This window comes from Zeus faber (genome assembly GCF_960531495.2).
Source record: "Zeus faber genome assembly, chromosome: 21".
NCBI lineage: Eukaryota > Metazoa > Chordata > Actinopteri > Zeiformes > Zeidae > Zeus > Zeus faber.
The window spans coordinates 3,115,342-3,138,439 of record NC_137208.1 but is presented as its reverse complement, the minus strand read 5'-3'; the positions used below and the strand labels follow the sequence as shown (position 1 = coordinate 3,138,439).

At 45.7% G+C, this 23,098-nt stretch overlaps 1 protein-coding gene and 1 long non-coding RNA gene across 2 annotated transcripts in view; one reads left to right on the top strand and one right to left on the bottom strand.

Moving 5' to 3' along the window:
• Positions 1 to 5,401: 5,401 nt before the first annotated feature.
• LOC307246262 lies at positions 5,402 to 7,937 on the bottom strand. The gene is made up of 2 exons (XR_013844698.1): positions 7,853 to 7,937; positions 5,402 to 6,913 (listed from the first exon to the last, which is right to left on the bottom strand). It is a non-coding gene; the product is annotated as an uncharacterized lncRNA (long non-coding RNA).
• Positions 7,938 to 7,962: 25 nt separating this feature from the next.
• Positions 7,963 to 23,098, top strand: part of LOC307246261 (monocarboxylate transporter 2) — a 27,011-nt gene continuing 11,875 nt past the window's right edge. The window contains exon 1 of the mRNA XM_080022142.1: positions 7,963 to 8,040. The gene's annotated coding sequence lies outside the window, so the exon portion shown is untranslated. The remainder of the gene's footprint in view (positions 8,041 to 23,098) is intronic.

Below are 23,098 nucleotides of genomic sequence, written 5' to 3'. Positions count from 1 at the left end.
TAGAAGGAGTTAGAGTAGAGCTAGAGTAGAGCTATAGGTAGAACAGAGTAGAGTAGAGCTATAGTTAGAACAGAGAGTAGAGCTATAGTTAGAACAGAGAGTAGAGCTAGAGTAGAGCTATAGTTAGAACAGAGTAGAGTAGAGCTATAGTTAGAACAGAGAGTAGAGCTAGAGTAGAGCTATAGTTAGAACAGAGTAGAGTAGAGCTATAGTTAGAACAGAGCAGAGTAGAGCTATAGTTAGAACAGAGTAGAGGTAGAGTAGAGCTATAGTTAGAACAGAGTAGAGGTAGAAGGGGTAAAGCAGAGGTAGAGTAGAGGTAGAGTAAAGTTAGAGAGGGTACAGTAGAAGTGGAGGGCGTAACTCACACGCTGTGCTTTCTCAAGGGCGGTGACCAGACGCAGGCTGTCTGTCTGACTGCCTGTCTCTCTGTCCGACCATCCTATCTGCCTGTGTTCTGATGTCAGACTATCATCACTATGCTATGATGTCACAATACGGACTGGGGGGGGGGGGGGGCACGTACTCTACTATACTCTACACCCCTTTACCCCCCCCCCCCGTACATTACCTCTACTTTACCTCTACTCTAGCTCAACTCTTGTTCTACCCTTCCTCTACTCGACCTCTACTATACCTCCCTAAAATATATTTTTACTCTACTCCAGCTCATCTCAACTCTACCTCTACTCCACCTCTACTCAACCTCTACTCTACCTCTACTCTACCTCTACTCTACCTTTACTCAACTATACTCAAGATCCCTTCACTCCCCCTCTCTACATTACCTCTACTTTACCTCCATCTAATCAACCTCCCTCCACCTCTCCACTCCATCAGTACTTCACCTCCACTCCACCTCTACTCTGATGGAGGAATCCACAATGTTAATCAACATTTTTTATTTTATTCCTTTATTTAATATATTTATAATATATTTTTTTGACATCACATGCGATTTGACCCTTTCATTCGTCAATAAAAACGCTCAATTCCGTCCGTTATTTGAAATGTTTATTATATAACATCTGACATTTACCAAACGAGCCGCTGATGGAATCCCTGGATCCTTTGATTCCAACCTTGTTTTTTTTCTTTAGGGATTCAAGGAGGAAGTGACCTTTCCCAGCGACTCCCAGAGCTCCCAGAATGCATCACTGTTCTGCAGGGGAAGAGGAAAGGCCGACAGGAAGCCCTTCTCCCGAGCCGGTGCAGAGAAACCACGCGTGACCTTTCGGACCCGAGCGGCCGTCGTCCCGTCGTCCCGTCGTCAGGTCGTCCCGTTGTCAGGTCGTCAGGTCGTCAGGTCGTCCCGTCGTCAGGTCGTCCCGTCGTCAGGTCGTCCCGTCGTCAGGTCGTCCCGTCGTCAGGTCGTCCCGTCGTCCCGTCGTCAGGTCGTCCCGTCGTCAGGTCGTCCCGTCGTCAGGTCGCCCCGTCGTCCCGTCGTCCCGTCGTCCCGTCGTCAGGTCGTCAGGTCGTCAGGTCGTCCCGTCGTCAGGTCGTCAGGTCGTCAGGTCGTCAGGTCGTCAGGTCGTCAGGTCGTCCCGTCGTCAGGTCGTCAGGTCGTCCCGTCGTCAGGTCGTCCAGTCGTCCCGTCGTCAGGTCGTCCAGTCGTCCCTCCACAGGCTCCTCCCGCCAGACGTGAGCTTTTTAAACTGCTGCCTGAGGCCAGGGGGTAGGTTTACCAACCTGCAGAGCGAGACCCCCACAGGATGCGCAAATGTTCCCAAAATTGGAAATGAAGCCACCTTTACTGCTAAAAAATAATTACTCTATCAGCGATTCCCAACCTGTGGGCCGAGGGTATTGCAAGTGGGCAATACCGCCAAATCACGGGCAAAACACATCCACTTTATTGAAAAGAAATATATATTATTAACATATAATATATAGTATTAACTACAAAAACGTTTTTAAATGTAAAAAAAAAAAAAAGATGGTATTTTTTCTTTAAAAGCTTAAAAAGTGCATCATCACCGATAGATAGGAACTCATGTTGGGGCGTACTACGTCCAAGCCGGACCACGATCGACGTGCACCTGTACATTTTTGAACTTGTGGTGATAATCAAAATGGGTGTTTGGCAGCATCAGGTACACTGAAAAGGAAAGAAGTGAGTCCACAGGACAGTCCCCTCTGTCAAACAAAAAAGAAAGGTTCAGAGAAAGCATAGCGCTGAATAGTGTTATTTTAAATTTTTTTAGAAAGTATGTATATATAGTATTGTATAGCGCTGAATATTTATCACTGGGATTTTTTTGGACAGGCACAGAAGACGAACCGTCGCCGCTGTGCGTGGTGTGTTCCGAGATTTTATCAAACCAAGCTCTGAAGCCGCGTGAACTGCGCCGTCACCTCCAGACAAAACACCAACGGGACACGTCCAAGCCGCTTGAATATTTCGATAGTAAACTCAGGGAGCGTCAGGGCGAGAAGAAAGTCATGGGAACGTCACGTCCGGCACCGCGAACGCAGATCCCGATCCGTGCCGCAGAGCTGCGCCGTTTCTGACGCCCTTCCCGTCGACGTGTCTCTGTGAGACCGGCTTTTCGGCGCTTGTGGCGTTGGGGACGAAGTAGGGGCGTAAAGTGAACGTTGATCCAGATCTTCTCTTCAGGCCGTCGCCCCTGGAGCCGGACATGAAGCATTCGGTGTCTGCCCTGCGACCTCAGCTTCCCATGGGGTGAGTTCACATCAATGTGCTCCTGGAACGTGAAGCTTCCATAGATATGAGGTTGTTTTTAACCCAGATCTTTTTTTGTTTTGCCACTACTGCAACGTATGCATGAGCATGCATATGATTGTTAAAATAAAGGTCCTCTGAGGAGGCACTGCTTGGCCCCCGTATTACCCCTGGTGGGATGTGGGCCGCCAACGCTTTTGAGATTTTGGAGTGGGCCGCCAGTCCGTAAAGGTTGGGAACCGCTGTTCTGTATCATATGTTATGGGCAATATGTCGTGAATAGAGCTGGTTGCGCAGCGCAGACATTTTTTTCCCCCGAAACGCCTGCAGAGAATATTTCCGTCGTCAAAATACTGAAACTTCCCTCTAGGGCGGGGATTTACCAACCTGTGGAGCTAGGTCCCCATGGGGGGCCGCCAGAGTGCGCAGACAGGGGTCGTGAAGCCTTTGATGATTTGAGGCGGTAAGTTTCCTTATGGTGAAATATTAGTTCAAATATGAATTGTCATAAACAAAATCCACGACTATATATTCTAATGTACGGCAAAGGGAGTCATCTATGTATCTGTATATTTCTATCCACATCTATATCAGATAAGATAATACTTTATTAATCGCTCAGGAAATTTCAGGATAAAAAAAAATTGATTAATTAATTGATTGATTATTACATTTATTTATTTATGAATGTGAGCTAAAACATGCATCTCATATATTATGTTATTTATATGTATGTTTAATTGTACTTTATATTTATATGCATATTTATATTTTGTCACACAGGGAAGCTTGTGCTGTTAATTGTGTGAGAAATGAGACGTATTTACATTTTGCTTTTTCACAAATAAAAAAATGCAAAGAAAATAATGATAATTCAAAAAGAAAAAAATTGTAAAAAACTAAATAATAATAATAATAATAACGGATCACTCAAAATGGAGCAAATGAAGGCACATGGTTGCTATGTGTTGTTTTTAATCTGCTTTAAAAGGCTCACCCTTGGTAACGGCAGGAGGGGGATTATGGTTTGAAAAGACTTCTTTAATAACATGTCAAAGAAAAAACCTTAATCCTTTAATCCATAAAGGGTTAAAGAAAATGGCGTCTTAAGACAGAAATATGTAATGTGGCTTGAGGCCTGAGCTGTTGTGCTGCTTGGGATTAGTATTGTTATTGTTTTTGTTTTTATTATTATTATTATTATTATTATTATTATTAGGGGTCCAGCCCACAGGACCCCTAATTGTATTGATATTGTTCGGGAAAAATTATCTGAATTTTGAAATATAAAAACCCGTGACCAAGTCGTGTCAAGTCCACTTGAATGTACAAGTAAGTGATACGTTCAAGATCAGCGAGGCGTCGGAAAAATAGAAGCCGTCATATGGTTATAACTCACAGAAATGAATCATTGAAAATGTAATTCAATGGAAAAAGTCAAAACTAAAATTATTGGATGACACAGAAACATGCAGAAGTAAATCCATGTTGATTGGTCCAGACTAAGTCCATGATGTTCGTTATCTTTGTACCTTGTGATGCATTTCACAGAAACCAAAAAACGAATATGTACCTGAAAGGAATAAACTGGACCCTGTGTATTGCTGCCTGCAGCTGTATTTATTATTATTATGATTATTATTATTATTATTATTATTATTATTATTATTATTATAGAAGAAGAAGAGGAAGAGGAAGAAAACAGATCGAGTTGCCTTGTTTGGCGTGGATCATTATTTATGTCAAGAACTGAGGGTGGAAGTGAGAGTTTTTTTTCAGTTTTTGAATTTGGCTCTTTTTTCTTTTTTGTTATTTGAGAATTACTTTCTGAGAGTAGTTCAAGATTGACTTGATGCCAATGATTCTGGAGAAATGCTCGTTGTAAATAATTTGCAGAGGAAACGTGATACTTGAAAACTCAATAAACTGTTATTGTCGATCAGGTTATTTTTATTTCGAGTGTCTTGAGAGGAGATATGTGAATAAACTTCACCAACGGACTAACTTTCTTACTATTAAAGGTGCAGTGTGTAGAATTCACAGAACGGGCTTGGCAGAAATGGAATATAATATTCATACATAAGTATGTTTTCATAAGTATGTTGTTTTTTTTACCTTAAAATGAGCAGTTTGTACCTACATAGGGAGCGGGTACGCTTCACGGAGGCCGCCATGTTGCACCGCCATGTTTCTTCTACGGTAGCCCGGGACGGACAAAACCAAACACTGGCCCCCGGGAGGGACTTGGCGTCTCCCGCGAGTTTCGCACCCACCGTCTCTTCCGGAGAGGCCGCCATCTTTCACCGCCCTGTGGAGGGGGCGGTGCAACATGGCGGTTGGTTGCTATCTGCAACCTCACCACTAGATGCCACTGACTTCTACTGACTGCACCTTTAAGTGTTCACTAAACCAATGGATCCAGCGTAACAAGGAAGACGTGGACCAATTTAATGTAATGATCCAGAGATAAGCACTTCATATGATCCAAATTAAACACCTCATTCAAAGCGGTTGGGCAAGCACCCGGACGGACACGCAGGCTGCTGTGCGTGCACGGTCGCCTTAATCCCTGGACAGAGCTCGTGCTGACCTACTTTGCTCCGTTTGTTGTCACCGCTCTGTCTCTTGCAGACAGAACAATCGGCTCAAGATAGGGTTAAAAAACAAATATAGCTATATACACCCGCACAGCACCAGTCAAAAGTTTTAGAGCGCCTCCATTTTTCCGTTTTTATTTTTTTTAATGTACCCAGTTTAATGTCTCAGTGAAACAAATAAACAATGGGAGCCAAAAAAAAAAAAAAGAAAAATCTTGGCATTCTTTCCACGATGGAAATCAGAATGTCTTTGGGAAAGTTCTCCCCGGCCCTGTTGCCGGGGCTTCCCGCGGACGCGTTGCGCTTGAAGGTTGCTCTGCCTCCACCCTTCTGTCCGGTTCACCCCGAGGCAGCTGTGTGAGGCTGAGGTCTGGACATTGTGCTGGAAGCCATTCACCGTCAGGTGGGTGTGTCGTAGCCCGGAGGTGTGTTTTGGGTCGTTGTCTTGCTGTCGGGTGAACCGGTAGCAGAGCTGCAACGATTTGTCGATTCATCGATTAATCGATTAGTTGCTATTTCATTAATCGCCAACTAATGTGACGATCGATTAATTGTTTTGAGTCATTTTTTGGAAAAAAGAACATTTCCAAATTCTCTGCTACCGGCTTCTTAAATGTGATTATGAACTGAAGTCCTGCATGACCGTAAACTGAATATCTTTGGGTCGTAGACAAAACAAGACATTTGAGGAAGTCGCTTCGGGCGCTGGGTAACAGGGATCGACATTTTTCAGCATTTTCTGACATTCAGATATTATACATACTTTATAAAAAAATGAAAATTAAAAATATTCAGCGCTATGCTTTCTCTGAACCTTTCTTTTTTGTTTGACAGGGACTCTCCCGCCTTTCCTCTTCAGTGTGCCTGATGCTGAAAAACCACCCATTTTGATTTTCACCGCAAGTTCAAAAATGTGCAGGTGCACGTCGATCCTTTCAGCATTTTCTGACGTTCAGATGTCAACAACAAAAGAGCCGTGGAGCATCACGCTTCCTCCTCCGTGCGCCACAGTCGGCGTCAGACGTTGAGGAACCATCATTTCGCCGCCTCCGCGCCGTAACAAAAACCCAGGGCGATGAGCCCAAGATTTCGGATTTGGATTCCTCGGCCCCGTGAGGCCTTCTTCCGGATCTCCGGGCCGCTTCTCCGGGGCTGGGATGTCGCCCCGATGAGGTCGAACGCCGTTTGGGGAACGGGCAAAACAGCTGTTGGCAAAAAGTAAAACGCCGCCGCGAGCCGCCTGTGATGCAAGCTGCTGACTCTCAGGAACTTGTTTTGTCGCTCTGTTGTGGCTGGCGGCCGCTTTGCTGTCAGAGCTTCCTTCCCGTTTGCGAGAGCCTCCCCAGAGACGGCGCTGCATCGGCACCTCGGCTCCCTGTGCAAATGTCCCTCGGGGGAAGAGCCGCGCTTTCTCTGGGCTGCAGTGTCCCCGGTCTTCCGTTGTCGAGTTCCCTTTTTTCTCGCCACTATCCAAGCGACGCACCACTTCCTGCAGCGCAACGTCGTCCAGCCGCTGCGTCAGGGGGTGGAGTGAGGGCTGCTGTGCACGTCGTCACCAGGCCTGGGGACAACCTGGAGCAGTTGTTGGCGTCGCGGCAGAACAGCTGGATGTTGTTCACCCATGACGTGTGCCCTGAAAAAAGGGTTTTTGCTTGAATGACAATAAAAACTGGGAAAATTGAAAAAAATTAATATGAATTAAAGAAAAAAAAATGTATATATATATATTTTTTACAATTTTTTTCCTGCTTTTACAGTTTTTGCTTAATTAGGTTATTGTTTAGGGTTAGCATTTCTCCATTTTGAAATTTTTCTATATTCTCATCTCTCGCTCGCTCTCTCTCTATGTCTCCTTCTATCTCTCTCCCCCCTCTCATTTCTCTCTCTCTCTCATCTTCCTCTCTCTCCCTCTCACCCCCCTCTCTATCTCTCTCTCTCTCCCCCTCTCATCTCTCGTTCGCTCTCTCTCTGTCTCCTTCTATCTCTCCCCCTCTCATCTCGCTCTCCTTCTCTCCCTCACCCCCCTCCCCCTCTCATCTCGCTCTCCTTCTCTCCCTCACCCCCCTCCCCCTCTCATTTCTCTCCCCCCCCCCTCATCTCTCTCTCCCTCTCACCCCCGCCCCCCTCTCTCTCTCTCATCTTCCTCTCTCTCCCTCTCACCCCCCTCTCTATCTCTCTCTCTCTCCCCCTCTCATCTCTCGATCTCTCTCTCTCTCACCCCCCCATCTCTCTCCCCCCCTCTCATCTCGCTCTCCTTCTCTCCCTCACCCCCCTCCCCCTCTCATCTCTCTCTTTCTCTCTCTCCCTCTCCCCCCTCCCCCTCATCTCTCTCTTTCTCTCTCTCCCTCTCCCCCCTCCCCCTCTCATCTCTCTCTTTCTCTCTCTCCCTCACCCCCCTCCCCCTCTCATCTCTCTCTTTCTCTCTCTCCCTCTCCCCCCTCCCCCTCTCATCTCTCTCTTTCTCTCTCTCCCTCACCCCCCTCCCCCTCTCATCTCTCTCTTTCTCTCTCTCCCTCACCCCCCTCCCCCTCTCATCTCTCTCTTTCTCTCTCTCCCTCTCCCCCCCCCTCACCTCTCTCTCCTGAGCGGCACCATGAGGAGGCTGCAGGTCGAGACCCCGCCCCCCTCTGCTGACGTCACGCCGGGGCTCCTGTGCGTGTGAATTCAAATCCGCTCCCGCAGTCCGCGCACACACACGCACACGCGCAGCCTCCTCGCCCAGCAGCCCGCACACGGAGACGCAGCAGCTTCCTTCAGCAGGTACACGCAGCGCGAACCGCCTCGAATGTCCCGCGATGCTTCTCGTTCTCCGCGCCTGGCGGCTCCCAGCGGGACGCGCCGTGTGAACGCGGGCGGGCGCGGGGGAGGATGCGGGACGCCGGGCTTTTAGCCGCATTCCAGCGCTCGTGACCAACGCGTAAGACAGAACTAACGACCCCCCCCCCCCAAAAAAAAACCCCAAAAAAGAAATGTGCGGTTCGTTCAACCCGGAGCGTGCGGGACGCGCGGCGCGGCGCGTCGTGCGCGCACCGCGAGCGGTGGCACCGCGAGCGTCTCGCTGTTGGAGGTCATCTCGGGGGTCGCGTCGCGGGGTTTATTTTTGGGGGCTATATTATGTGTCTCCGAGGCGGTTATATGCCAAATAATGACGCGGTCACCGGGCTCATCACGGCGGGCCTCCCGGTGTCCGGTGCCCGGTGCATCGTCACGTCACATGACGCCGCATCACCGCGCGCTCTGCGTCGGGATCAGCTTACTCACTGCGCGTTTGTTTATTTGTTTATTTGTTTGTCTGTTTGTTTATCTATGAACGTATTCAGAGTTTGTGTATTTTTTTTTTATTCACAGTTATTTAATTAATTTACATTTTTAAAGCATTCATTTGTTGATTCATTTGACTGACGCTGCGTTGCCGTCACTTTACAATTTCTTCACCGAAGCTTTGTTTATTTGATTTTTGTTTGTTTATTTTTATTTTTCAAAATGTTCAGTTTTTGTTCATTTTTTAGTTAATTTCTTTTAAAATCTATTTATTAGTGATTCTAGTTGATTTAAATTATTTACTTATTGCTTATTTAATTAGACTATTTATTGTTTCATTCATTTGTAAGATGTAATTAGTCGTTCATTCATTCATTCATCAGTTTACTTAATTATCTATCTACTCATTGAATGTGTTTAAATAAACACACAAATGAGCACCACATGTGTAAGTCTCTAGTGTTCAGCACCTCCACTTGTTTACACTCGGAGTGATCTCATCTTCCCCAACTTACGCAAAGTCAAAACGAGGCTTTCAAATGAGCCTCGACCCCTTTGCTCTCTCCCTCTCGCCAATGTCATTCCATTTATCTTTTTTTATTCACGTCTGGTTTAAATTTTCTTCTGTTCACCTGGTGCCACCTGACTGCGGATGACCTCACTTATTTGTTGTCGTTCGAAGTTGCCTCCTCTGCGTCGGCAGCCTGAGTCACAACCGGAAGATCTTACACGGTGCTTTCACTGGAAAGGAAGTGGCAGGGTTTATTGTTTTATGACGTGGCCCCCCCCCCACACACACACCTGGCCGGAGAGAATAGCCCGTCCCAGGTTGTCCGTGCGCTCGCCGTGACGGCTCTATTCCTGTCGTGCGCGGATTTGGTCGAGTTTTTTATTTTTTTTTCTGTGAGGGGATTTGGGCGGCGTGCGGTCAGCTGGTGGAGCGACGGAAATAACCACCGCTCTCCGCGCGTGTCCCTCCTCCTCCTCCTCCTCCTCCTCCTCCTCCTCCTTAAAGCTCTCAGCCTGGACCAGCATCTCGACAACAACCACAACAACACCACCGCTTGTGGCCACAACAGAGTGGCCTTTGAATGTTGTCATGGAGGAGTAAAGGCGGCTTCACGCTGAGCTCGTTGGACTTTTGCAAAGTGATAACAAAATCTAAGAATGACACTTTTTACCCATGTTTTATATAAAAATAGAGATTTATTGATAGTGCATATGGTGACGTCCTGTTCAATAGTGTGATTTGGAAAAAAAAAAAGAAAAGTGCGATATTGCAAGTGACCTGTGGTGAAACCCTGTGTTTCCAGTGTTTTTTAAGCTCAGCGCTCGGTTTCCCATTTCTATCTGATTTGGTTTTATTTTTACGTTTGTCAATTTGGACGTACTTTCAGGTATCTGGTTATAGTTTCTACTTGAACTAAACACCGACGTGGCTTTTTCGTCTCGTCTGAGGCTTCTTGACCCCGTCTGCGTCAACTCCGACCACCCCCTGCTCCTCGCCCAATCATTTGGATTTCTATCGTCTAATTTCGGACGGCGCAGTTTCTTGTTGTGTAAGGCCCACACGCGGTGGCGTGGTTGATCGTGGGTTCTCAACATGGGGTCTGAGCACTAGACTCGTCGTATGGAAGGAAAGACTTTGTCGGTGGTATTTCCGAAATCAAAATAACTCTCTGTTGTTGTTGTTGTTGTTGTTGTTGTAGTTGTTGTCGTCGTGGCCATGCATGCTACCCAGCATTTTAGCCGGTATTTTTTTCTTGTCATATTTGGGGTCCCAGTAATCTTCTTTTCTAAGGGGTCCTAACGTGTATCCCATCGAGGCTCCTTGATGTGGAAGAAGGTTGAGAGTCGCTGGGACCGGACGATGGCTCCCGTGCCGACCAGTTCACCATAACTGCTGCTTGACCTTGTTACCGCTGTCTTGTAAATAAGATGACGTCCACGGATGGCAGTGTTTGTGCGTACAATGTTTACCCAGTGTTTCCCACACAAGACTTGCGCGGGTCGCCCAGGTATATCAATGGCCGCCAAGGTATATTTGTCGACCCATTTTGGCATTTTTATTTTTTTTCATCCATCCAAGAGAAGGATGCCATCCTTTTTAGGAGACGCAAGCACGGCTCTCTGCAGCGCTCCAAGCCGGAAGTGATGCTGCGTTCACTGGAACTCGGGAAAACATCGGCATCGGCTGTTGGCTAAATTGTTATTTAATTGGTATCGGTATCAACTCAGAATTTTACAATCACTGCGTCCCTAATAAATAAATAAATAAATAAATAAACAAACAAACAAACAAATAAATAAATAAATAAATAGATATGTATATTTGTAATACCATTTTTTTGCTGGTGAAAGTGACAGGAGGATATGAAACATAAACACAATCATTACTAAGTTCTCGTCATTGACTGTCTTTCATACTATGTTTAGGGGCTTCTGTAGAAACCTTGCAGTGGCTCCGCTCCCACTCGTCACTTCAGCTTTGCGCTTTGCACTTCAGAATTTTGTCAGTCGAATCGGACTCGGCTGCTCGATGTGAACATGAGCGGCGCACGGCCGAGGGCGGTCGGGGCGCAGGGAGAGCAGCGGTGTTTACAGTTCCCCACTGAAATGTTATCCCCGGTGCATTTTGTAAGATTCTACTGTTTAATCTTGTTATTGTGATGAATGCTGACTGACCAAAAAAAAAAGTGAACCCCCCCCCCCCAACGTCAATAAATCAAAGTCCAAATACATTGAGTTGAGGGCGTTGGCGTCGGCCATAACCGGAGTTGAGTGTGGCCGGAGATGACCCGCTTGATGGTCGTGTCCCCGTACAGCGCCTCCCTCATCCGCCCCCTCCAGGGCGCCGCAGGGAGCCAGGGAGGGCGCCGTCGCGAGCACGCCGCTCCCTCTGAGCTTAGCGATCTCCGGGTCTTTAGACGCCGGGGTCGTTGGCGCCGTCGCCTGGAACGTGGGCGGTTTAAAGGACACCATCTGGACGATCTGAAAGTCCCAACCCCCCCCCCGCCCGTCAGGGGTTTTCGGGGGAGCTGGAGCGAGCGCCTCAGTGGCTCAAACCACCAGTGGGAGCATCCAGATCTAGAGCTCACTGGGGGCGGTGGGTGCGCTAACACTCGGCCCGACATCCACTGCCACGAGCCATCGCTCAACGTGGTGTCGTTTCTGGAATATGACCTAACTCTCTGTTCAAGGGGTAAACCAATAAACAGCTGTTTTGCGACACCTAGCCCCACCCATACACACTGCTGCGGGTGGAGCCGGGTGGGGGTAGGTGTTGGCCTACATGCCTCGGGTGCTTTTCTCGTAGAACTTGCTAGCCTAGCACCGCAGCCGGTGAGCAATGTGCTTCAGGTTGTTTTTTTATTGTTTGGGAGACGCCGGAGACTCTAATCACTTGTAGGTTCTTCCTCCTCTCGGCATGGCGCATGGAGAGGGGGCGAGGGGGGAGGGAGTCACGGAGAAAGTGTCCCCATTACGCACGGTTTCCTTCCATAAGGAGAGGGTTTGGTTGGATGATCGTGGGACCCATCGCCGGTGCTGCATCGCTAGTGTGCACGCACCAGTATGCACGTGTGATGACGTCACGGCTCAACGTCCCAGAACGTCCGGGTGGTGCTGGTGAGGGACCCTTCAGTGGATCCGTGGGACCCTGACCCCCTTGACGGGGGGCGCATTTCTAGGGTGCATCCCTGACGCCCAACATGCACGGTCGGGGGCGTCTGGGCCGAGGGGTTTGTTTGCCGCCGCCGTCCTCACCCGACCGGGAAAAAAACAAAAAACCGGCGGGGGGATGGTGGACTGGTCTTCCCGCAGCCTACGCGGAGCTCGCGCAGCGGTTCACGTCCTCTCACAACGAGAGTCGTTGTCTCCGCCCGTCCTTCCTCGGAACTCGCCGAGGAGGTAATGTAATTTCACAACGGGTCATGTGATCCTCTCAAACCCCGACGAGGTTCCCCCGCCGTCGCTTCGGCTCCAGCAGGTGAGAGCGTCCCTTCCCCGGGGGAATTCCACCAAACAAGGAAGACGAGCGCCGGGGCCCCGCGCGCTCGTGCTGAATCATGTCTCGCGTCCCGCCACCCCCCCCCCCCCCCCCCCCCCCCCCCCCCCGGGGCTCAGGGTGCAAACGTAAACCGCAATCTGAGCACCTGCCGTTGCCTCAGCCCCAGCGGTGACGTGGATGACCTTTCAGAAATCAATTGCTCCAGTCCACAGTCTTGGTTTTCTGTCGACCGCTGAATGTTTTAAACGGGTCCTGCATCGACGGCAGGTCGGGCAGGAGGCACCGAGCGATGGAAAACATCTTGTTTCTGGGGTTTACATTTCCCAGTCGTGGTTGTTTTGTTTTTTTTGTCATTGAGAGGAAGACAGATGCAACAATTTGGACTTGTCAAGGACCATTGGAATATTCTTCTTGTAATTAATAATCATAATGAGAATCATAATAATAATCATCATCTTAATAATAATAATAATAATCATAACAATTATCATAATAATAATCATAATCATAATTGTAATAATCAAACCTTTTTTAGCACTTAGAAGGGAAGTGTTGGAGCTTATTTTCATCTGCAGTCCCTTGCTATGGTTTTACATGGGCTTCCTAAAAACAGTGAAATAACAAATAAATATTGTTAGAATGGAAGCATACAGAGCGTAGCAAAGGAAAGGAAGCTGAATATTAAAATGACAACATCCAAAAGTCAGTCCGTGAATTGTCTGTTGTCTGAAATTCCCAAATTTCCATTGATTTTACTCGTGACTTTTGGTCAATATTCCTCCAGATCGACAGCTCACTGATCACAATTTGCAAAAAATTAAAATCGCAAAAAATCAGCAGATAGAGGAGGAACACTAACGCAAAATAACTAATCACTGCAAACCAATGGAAACAAATAAATGTTGTTTTTAGGTTCATCTTTCTGGTACCTCATTAGTTATTGTTGTTTATTATCAGGTTTAGTGTTTGCTGCCATCTTTGTATTGTGCATAGTTAACTGTTAACTGTCTAAATTATTATTTTTAATATATTGTATAACACTGCATCATTATTATAATATACTGTATATTTTATGATTTGAAAAATTTCCCTCATTGATTGGTTATTTCTTATGAAGTACCAGTTAAATGAATGATCCAATATGGGATTGTTTTTTTTTTTTTAATCTTACGGATTACCACTTTAAAGCAGCTTTAGAGAACAAAGCGCGTCACACACGTATACGGTACATACTGTACATATGTATAAATATACAATGTGCACATGGAGCCTTTGTGTAGATGTGCGATTGGGACCGTGCCACACCTGGAACAACAGACATGAAGGAACCCACTGAAACACCAAAGCAACCGATAGAACGACGCCATTGATTTATTGTTTAATGGTAAAGGGGCCCCTGCCACGGGGCCTCTGGACAGGAAGCATCGACGGAGCCTTCAATGGATCTCATTGTTCCCACGAGGTCTTTCTTCTTCGACAAAAGCTGCGCTTTGTTGACTTGAAAAGGGTCAAGGGCAAGTGCATATATACATGTACGGCCGATTAGCGGTCAGCTCGATAAGGTTAACGGTTATTATGTGGTTTTGGTCAACACGGGGAAGGTTAATGATCAACCTCCCTGCGGGTGGGGTCACAACCACCGCGGCGTGGAGGTAATCTAGCGTTGCCATAACTTTGGGAGTCCCGTGATCCGAGGTGTGGGCGGCGGCGGTGGTGGTGGTGGTGGTGGTGGTGGTGGTGGCGGCGGCAGTAGGTGACCCAACTGTGGAGGTCGAGGTGGTGGAGTAAATAACACCGTGAAAACACTGTCGCTGTGGCGGTGGACGGGGAAAGGGAGCGGGGGCTTCCTCGTGACTTGATGGCTGGGTGGAGTAGATAGATGGATGCATGTTTTATTCATCCACGGAATAAAATTGCGGCGTCAGGGCAGCTCCAATATAATAAATATAGCCAATAATAAAAAGGTGAATAATAATAAAAAAAATAGAAATTGAAAAAATAAAATGGCAATTTGCAATAAGTTGGCTTTGAAAAATAAAGCTCAAATGAACAATATGTACCTGAAAATACACATGATAATAAAAATGCTAAGGAATATATCAAAAACACAATTTAAAAAACCTGAGAAGGATTCGGAAATGTAGAATAAGATCAAACGCAGTGATACACCAGACATATAGACCTGCAACAAAAAACAATGAAAATAAACCTGAGGAGTAAACAACAAACAAGAAAAATATGGGCAATTTCATAAATATCAAGGACATTTTTAATTCTGTGGGATTGGGGCGCATGCAGCACATACACTCTCTGAAAGAAATATCTGTTATACACATGCGTGGTAATTGATCAGCCTATCCATCCAAAAAAAAAAAAACGACTGCGTTAGTTCACGAGAAGATGTCAAAGCTCGTATTTTTAGGACAATGACCATTGTATTATATTTCACTTTTGGACCTTGTGACCTTTTTTATTTTCATAATTGTTATTATTTTTTATATTTTTTTCTCTTATCTTAGGTTATATCTGTTTTAGATCTGTCTGTCTGTCTGTCTGTCTGTCTCTCTCTTTCTGTTTCTTACAACTGTGCCCCTAGTGGAAACACAGTGTTATGACTTGTTAAAGTCTTTAAATGTTCAGACCTGGACGTGTTATGTCTCCTCTAGTCTTTGTGCTTTTAATGTTTCTTCTTTCTTTCCACGGTGTAAAACCATGGGGGGTGGGGGGGTGGGGGGGTTGGAGAGAAGTCGACGCCTGTTTTTGGAGGGAAAACCCAAATGTTGACGGGATGAGGCCACACCTACGCCGTGAGAAGGGAAATGTGACGGTGCAGCGTGGAGGGGAGGCCTCCCGGCGCCACAGGGGGTTATAAACTACTCAGAGAATTTTCTGGCCGCGTTTATTCCCCTATGGCCCCTCGTGGTCCTTTCTAGTGGCGATAAATGGAGGGATGGATGAACCCAGAAATTACAATGAACAATGAAAAAGACAAAACATAAAAACAGCAAGAATGCGGCTGCAATCAGCACTGAGCAAGTGTCCATGCATGCAGCAGCCATGCATCCCTGCAGAGCATGAACCAGAGAGCAAAACGTGCAGATGATGCACCATGCATGAAGATGATGCCGATGATGATGATGATGATGATGCATGATGATGATAGAGACGATGCATGCATGATGAAGATGATGATGATGATGATGATGATTATGAAGACGATACATGCATGGTGATGATGCATGATGATGATGATGATAGAGACGATGCATGATGACGATGATGATGCATGATAATGATACATGCATGATGATGATGCATGATGATGATGATGATGATGCATGATGACGATGATGATGCATGATAATGATACATGCATGATGATGATGCATGATGATGATGCATGATGATGATGATGCATGATGATGCATGGTGATGATGATGATGCATGATGATGATGATGCATGATGATGCATGGTGATGATGATGATGCATGATGATGATGCATGATGATGATGATGATGATGCATGCATGATGATGATGCATGATGATGATGCATGATGATGATGATGATGATGCATGATGATGATGCATCATGAAGAATGTGACCAAGCCATTGACGCATCAGTTTCTGTGCGTTCTATGAGCTCTGGCCGTCAAACGTCTTGACCTGCGTCACCCAAACTGAATCTATTTCATGTAAAATAGTGCGTCAAGTATAAAAAAAGCATGTTTGGTTCACATTGAACCTAGCGTTTACCAGCTACGCCTACTTCCTGTGTATGTGGCGTTTTCGCCAAAACGTTCGTCTGTGTCAGCCATATTGTTTGGAATTAGGGAACTGTCCAACGGAGCGTGTTGGACGAAAACTGGACAAATGGCCAAGCAGGAAGTAGGAAAAAATGATTTTCATAAAATGGTGAATATCAGAAAAACAACCTCTTGGTAAGCTAAATGTTTTGGCAGGGTTGGAGGCCACGAGAATCTGGATCATCTGACACTAAGTTCATGACCGTAGGACAAACAGGATGTGAGATATGATCATGTGAGAAGTCTGATTTGCTGGAACATTACATGCACGCGCTATGACCTCTGACCTGCGTGAACTTGGCCGAACGTGTCTAATGTAAAATAGTGCGGCAAGTCTGAAAAAAGCGTATTTGGTTCCCAGCGTTTACCAGCCACGCCTACTTCCGGACGATGCAATGTTTTTGCCAAAACGTTTGTCTGTGGCGGCCATTTTGTTCTGACTTTGGGAACTCTTTCAGTGACTTTGAACAATAAAGGTTCAAAGAATCGACTAAACCTGGTTTGGTTGAAACTGGACGAATGGCCGAGGAGCAAGTATCAAGTAAAGTAGGTTTTTCATATAATTCGACACGGCGGAAATGGCGGAGGTCGATAATCTCTCCAGCAAACCTAGTTGCCATGACGAGCTGCTGACACCGCCCACATGGCTGTAGGTCACACCGCATGGGAGATTTGGCCAATTCAATGTTGCATCATTCAGATAGTGACTGTAGCGCCCCCCTATGGACGTGAATGCTAAAAAACAGATTTCCAGTACATCTGGAGCCCTCTGACTTTCCGTCCACCAAATCCCATGAGGATTGGACAATGCATCATCATAACTCAAATAATGCATCATCATAATTCAAAATAATGTATCCACATAACTCAAATTAATACATAATCATAACTGAAATTCTGCATCATCATAACTCAAATCAATACATCATCATAACTGTAATTATGCATCATCATAACTCAAATGATGCACATAAGACGCTGTTTCCTGGTTCAATTTTGAAGACCAAGTTGTACATTGCGATACGTTCTGGTTTCAGCCTAAAGGTGGCAGCGCTCGGAGGTAAGAGTTGCCGCTTTGCTGCAGAGCACGCGGAAAGGAATTGAACCAGGAACTGTTACGTTTGGAAATATTATAAGAGGATTAACCCCGGCCCAAAGTAATACTGCAATATATTACGCATGCAATACTGTTTGGCTAGTTGAAATGGTAATGGATTTAATGGCTCGTTTTTTTTGTTGCGAAAGTGAAGGTTTTGGGCGTGCAGTCTTTTTTTCTTTCCCAAAATCTGCTTTTCCGTCGCAGCTCCACTGGGGGATTTGAGCTGCTTCCCCCTCATGGCCGCTGCTGGTATTGCAGTTAGAAAAGGTCGCTCTGCTTGAAAAGGTGGAGGCGCCATCGCCTTAGCATGGGATGACCAGATAATAGAAAGATATATAGTACATCTGTCAGGCAGATCAGCTGGGATGGATGGATGAATGAGGGGATGAATGGGTGAAAGGACGGATGGGTGAAACGATGGATGGATGAAAGGATGGTTGGATGTAAGGATGACGGATGGATGAATCGATGGATGGATGGATGGGTTGGTGTGTGGGTGAATGGATGAGTGAACAAATGAGTGGATGTATGGATGAATGAGTTAGAAAATGGCTGGTTGAACGAGGAGAGTTGAGTGAGTGAATGGATGGGTGGATGAATGAGTGGGTGAGGGTATGATGAATGAGTCAAAGGCTTCTCTGTGTAGTGGGCGCGGATGGTGACTGGAATCTAGTTTCTCTGTCCGTCTGTCTCTCTCTGTCTGTCTCTCTCTCGGTCTCCTCCTGTCATCCTATATCCCTTCTTCAATTTGGCAGGAATGTGCTCTCCTTGGCCAGCGTGTTGACCTTGGAGCAGGAGGGTGGTGGTTCTCCACCTCCTGCTCCTCATCCTCTCTGCTCTCACCCAACAAAGGGAGGTGTTTCTTTTTTGTGTGTGTACCTTGTATCATGGTTAACCAGCCTTAGTTCTATCCTGAACATATTATTACTATTATGACATATTATGACATATTATTATTATTATTATTATTATTATTATTATTATTATTATTATTATTATTATTATATATTGTTCCGTAACCGCCTGATCGCAAATATTTGAGCAAATCATTCAATACATTTTGGGGAAAATTAACCATCCACCCCACATTTCTTCATTACGTTACGAGGACGGATGATGGATGATGATGATCATGTGATAACTGCCAGTGACCCGATTGGTTGCAGCCGCTTTCTCACTGTTATTCTAAACGATTGGTTCCGTCGGACAACTTGACGGCGCCACGCGCTTCCACGCCCTTATATGGGCCGATCGATTTTAAACAGCCCGTCCCTGCTCCGCCCGCTTTGCTGCACTCCCTCCACCTCCCCTGCACCCACCTGTTGGACTCTTTAATCTAAGAGTCGCCTGCCGGAATTGTGGTTATTTATAAGTTATTGCTCCTTCAGAAACCACCACTGCTACCCATGTGCGTACACCACCCACATTCCCACGCAGTGTGAGGTGTAGGAATGGGAAAACAGGTCGGTAACGTAAGGCCTGTTTTTCCAGGCGTCCAGGCATTCAGGGCTGTTTGGCCAGTGGATCCCCCGCTGAGGAGCCTTTGAGCAAGAAGCTAACTCTGCTCTAGCTCCAGGTGGGACGGTGCGGAAATCTGTTTTCGTCTTTTTGGTTTTTTTTCGATGGTCGATGAGGAGACGGGGGAAAATAAATAAATCTACAATAAAAACACTTTTTATTTGTTTTCGCTCGCTTGTTTTCCATCAGAGATCGCTCTGACCGGCAGCGGAGGCGGCGATCGCTTCTGAACTTTTGATCGGGTGGGCGAGACTCACGTTTAATGTGTTTTAATGCTTATATTAATAATTATTATTGGGCATTGCAAAAAAAATGAAAAAGAAAAGAAAAGCCCCGGCTAAACAGGGCAACCCCGCCCACCTTCTCACGGCCAGCTGGCGAATGCCCCGTGGCCCGGCACCGGTCTGCGGCCCGGTGGTTGGGAAACTCTGATCTAAATGATGAATCAAGGGTATTAATACCGCAAATTTATTCAAAATTAGTTTATTTTGGGACGTAGGGCAAAACTGCTCAAGGAAAATGTCATTTTCTTTGCAGTGATTTTATCATAGCCTCGTGTAAATGAGATCAGATAAGATAGTACTTTATTGGTCCTCCTCCAGGCGTTGCAGCAGAGTGAGGGGATATGTACGCAGAATTCACTATACTGTATATATTCAAAAATAAAATGAGTCAAATAAAAAACATGATAAGTAATAATGAGTGGTTATAATAATTAATACAAATTATAAGATGGTAATTAATAATACAAGTACTACTACTACTACTACTACTAATAGTAATAATAATAATAATAATAATAATAGTAATAATAATATACAGTGTGTCAATTGATATCAATTGATATTGATGAGATAACAGTGAAGTTCAAACCATACATCAAGTTCAAACCATACATCATTTAGCTGCGGACGCCCTGGAACCCCTTTGAAAGACTCACGGGTCCCCAGGCCCCACGTTGAGAACCACAGCCCTGTCAGACAGATCCAGTATATCACACCAGTGTACTACCAGTACACCCTTATTGTCTACACGCCTAATTAGGTCACGGATAACTGCCGACAGACCAGAAGCTGCTGTCCAATGACAAGCAAGGGCATGTGGCGTGTTCTGCTCTGCGATTGGTCGAGACGGGACACAGCCCTCTGAAGGGGGCGTGGCTTCAGATTTGTGAGGCTTTGCCTCCCTCTCTTTCTGTCTCTCTCTCGCTGTCTCTCTCTCTCTCTCTGTCGGTCGTTGTGTTAAATGAAGGGCATTTATAAAAGGAAGGAATTTTTTGTGTGTGTGTGTGTGTGTGTGTGTGTGTGTGTGTGTGTGTGTGTGTGTGTGTGTGTGTGTGTGTGTGTGTGTGTGTGTGTGTGTGTGTGTGTGTGTGTGTGTGTGTCGGTAAACTAACTGTCCATTTTAACTAGAGGACAAACGGCAATAAACGGCAATAAACCTGTTCATTTTTAGCTTTATTGTCTGTCTGTCTGTCTGTCTGTCTGTCTGTCTGTCTAAGTAACATGGACAAACTTTATAGGAACTTTCTCCACATTTTCAACTTTCGTCTCAAAGTTCTAACTTTTACTTTGAAGTTCTCACTTCTAACTTTCCTTCCCAATCTCCCACGACGGCGCTCTGTACTCTATGCCTCCGTGTCCAGACCTCCACCCTCCGTCCTCCGCTGCTCATGCTCCTTCCTCTCCTCGCTCCTCGGTGCTTCGTCGTCATCCATCAGCTCCGTCAATCAGGAGCAAATCCCCATAATGGGATTGATCCGGATTAGACTCTGACACTCTCCGTGCCTTAGATCTCCCAAAAATATATATAATCTTCATTTCACTTTCATTAGAAGCAAAGATTCCGTGTAACCTGCTTCCAGGTGTGGTGGTGTAAACATGTAGGTTGGTGGTGTATACAGGCACCACATGAACACTGATGGAGGGTGGAAGTGATCGACGGGTTGAGGTGGATCCAATGTCAATATTATTATTATTATTATTATTATTATTATTATTATTATTATTATCATTATTATCATTAATAATAATATAATTATTATTATAAAATTGTTATTATTATTACTATAGGATGATTATTATTATTATTCATATGTGATGTAATATGTATTATTCATATTTTTTGGTGCAGTATTGGTCCTATATTATATTACGTATAGTATTCGGCATATTTCTGTTGACGGCCGCTGTTTTAGTTTTGGATCTGTGAACTGTGACTGTGCAGAACGCCGCGAGTGCGTTTTTTCCCTTTTCCTCCCGTTTCATCCTCAGCTGATCGTCATGTGACAGCGTTGGAAGGGGATGTTTGTGCCGCGGAGCAGATCTGTGGCTTTAAAGTCTGAAGCGAGCGTGAAGCCCTGAAGGGCCAACCGCCCTTTAAACATTTCAGCACTTTGAACACTTCAAGCACGTGCGGGCTGTGATTGGTGCCGGCGGTCGCTCCAGATCGAAAGGTTCTGCAGCCCATAATGACCTTTTTTTTTGCGTTGACTCTGTGGAGTGCAGAGTGAGGCTCCACCGATGCATTTTTACACACATTCATCCCTAAACCTTGTTGAGAACATGTGCACAAATCTCACTCTCAAACTAAAATAAAATACACTTCATTAGTGAGTTTACATAGTTTGTAAATAAATATATAATACATATAAATAAATAAATATATGATAAATAGATAAAAAACAAAACATAAATATTTTATAATACACAAAAAAGTTTAATAAATATTATATAATGATTATAATTAATTTCTTAATTATTGCATAATATTTGGCCAATATAATCCTGTTATTGTTGCTGGTATTTTTATTATTATTATTATTATTATTATTATTATTATTGGAGTTCGTGGAGCGTGCTGCGTTTCACAGAACCCGGAAAACTGTAATACCTACCTAACACGACTACATTGGACCCTGTGTATTGCTGCCTGCAGCTCTTCTTCTTCTTCTTGTTCTTCTTCTTCTTCTTCGTCGTCGTCGTCGTCGTCTCAGCATTTTATGGTAGAATTTGTTGTGGGACTACCTGCAATCCCTTCACCAACCACTAGGGCTCCTCACTTTGTGACTCCCTGGTCTACAGCTCATACTGCCAGTTCTACACGTACACACATCATTCTTCACATTACGTCATTTACAAGACGCGTCTTGTCCAAAGGGTGGGTGTGTGTGTGTGTGTGTGTGTGTGTGTGTGTGTGTGTGTGTGTGTGTGTGTGTGTGTGTGTGTGTGTGTGTGTGTGTGTGTGTGTGTGTGTGTGTGTGTGTGTGGGATTTCTAGAGCTGGAGTGTGGGGGTGGGTGGGGGGGTGGATGAGGGTGGTGGTGTTTGCTTTGTAAACAGAAGCACCTGATTTGGAAAGAAGCGCAAAGCTGATACACACTCCTACAACTCCACCCCCTGTTTCCATGACGCTGGCTGGAGGTGGAGGTGGAGGCAGAGGCGGCGGTGGCGGAGGGCTGGATGGTCGAAGGGGTGGCCCACGGTGAGGGTGCCGAGGGGTTGTGTGTGTGGAAGGGTGGAGGCGTTGGAGTGGAGGAGGGGTGGCCCAAGGTGAGGGACGGAGGGGTGGACAGGATGGAGGGGTTGCCTACCCTAACCCTAACCCAAGGTGAGAAGTGGGTGTGGTCATTGGGCGTGGCCAGGTGCCTGGCTCACAGGTGAAGTGAGCCTTTACCCTTTAAATGAGAGAGGACAGGTGTGTGTGTGTGTGTGTGTGTGTGTGTGTGTGTGTGTGTGTGTGTGTGTGTGTGTGTGTGTGTGTGTGTGTGTGTGTGTGTGTTCAGGATCTGGGTGTTGGCGTGTCCGCCTTGCAGCCGTTGGATTGTTTGTCTTCCGACTTCATCGATGAATAGATGGGGGGGGGGGGGGGGGCATTGAATCGTGCTGTTACTTCATCTCACATCAGAAAAGTGAATTATTATTATTATTATTATTATTATTTTATCATTCATAAATAATGGATTTTTAACTTCAAGTCTTACTTCACACGTAATTTTTGTCCATTCTGTGTTCCAGAATCTGAAACAATTTCCCAACAAAATTTGCAAATTTTACCTGAATGGACAATTTATTGACAAATGTTTTCCATTTCCTGTGTTCCAGTCAAAACTAACATTTTGATTT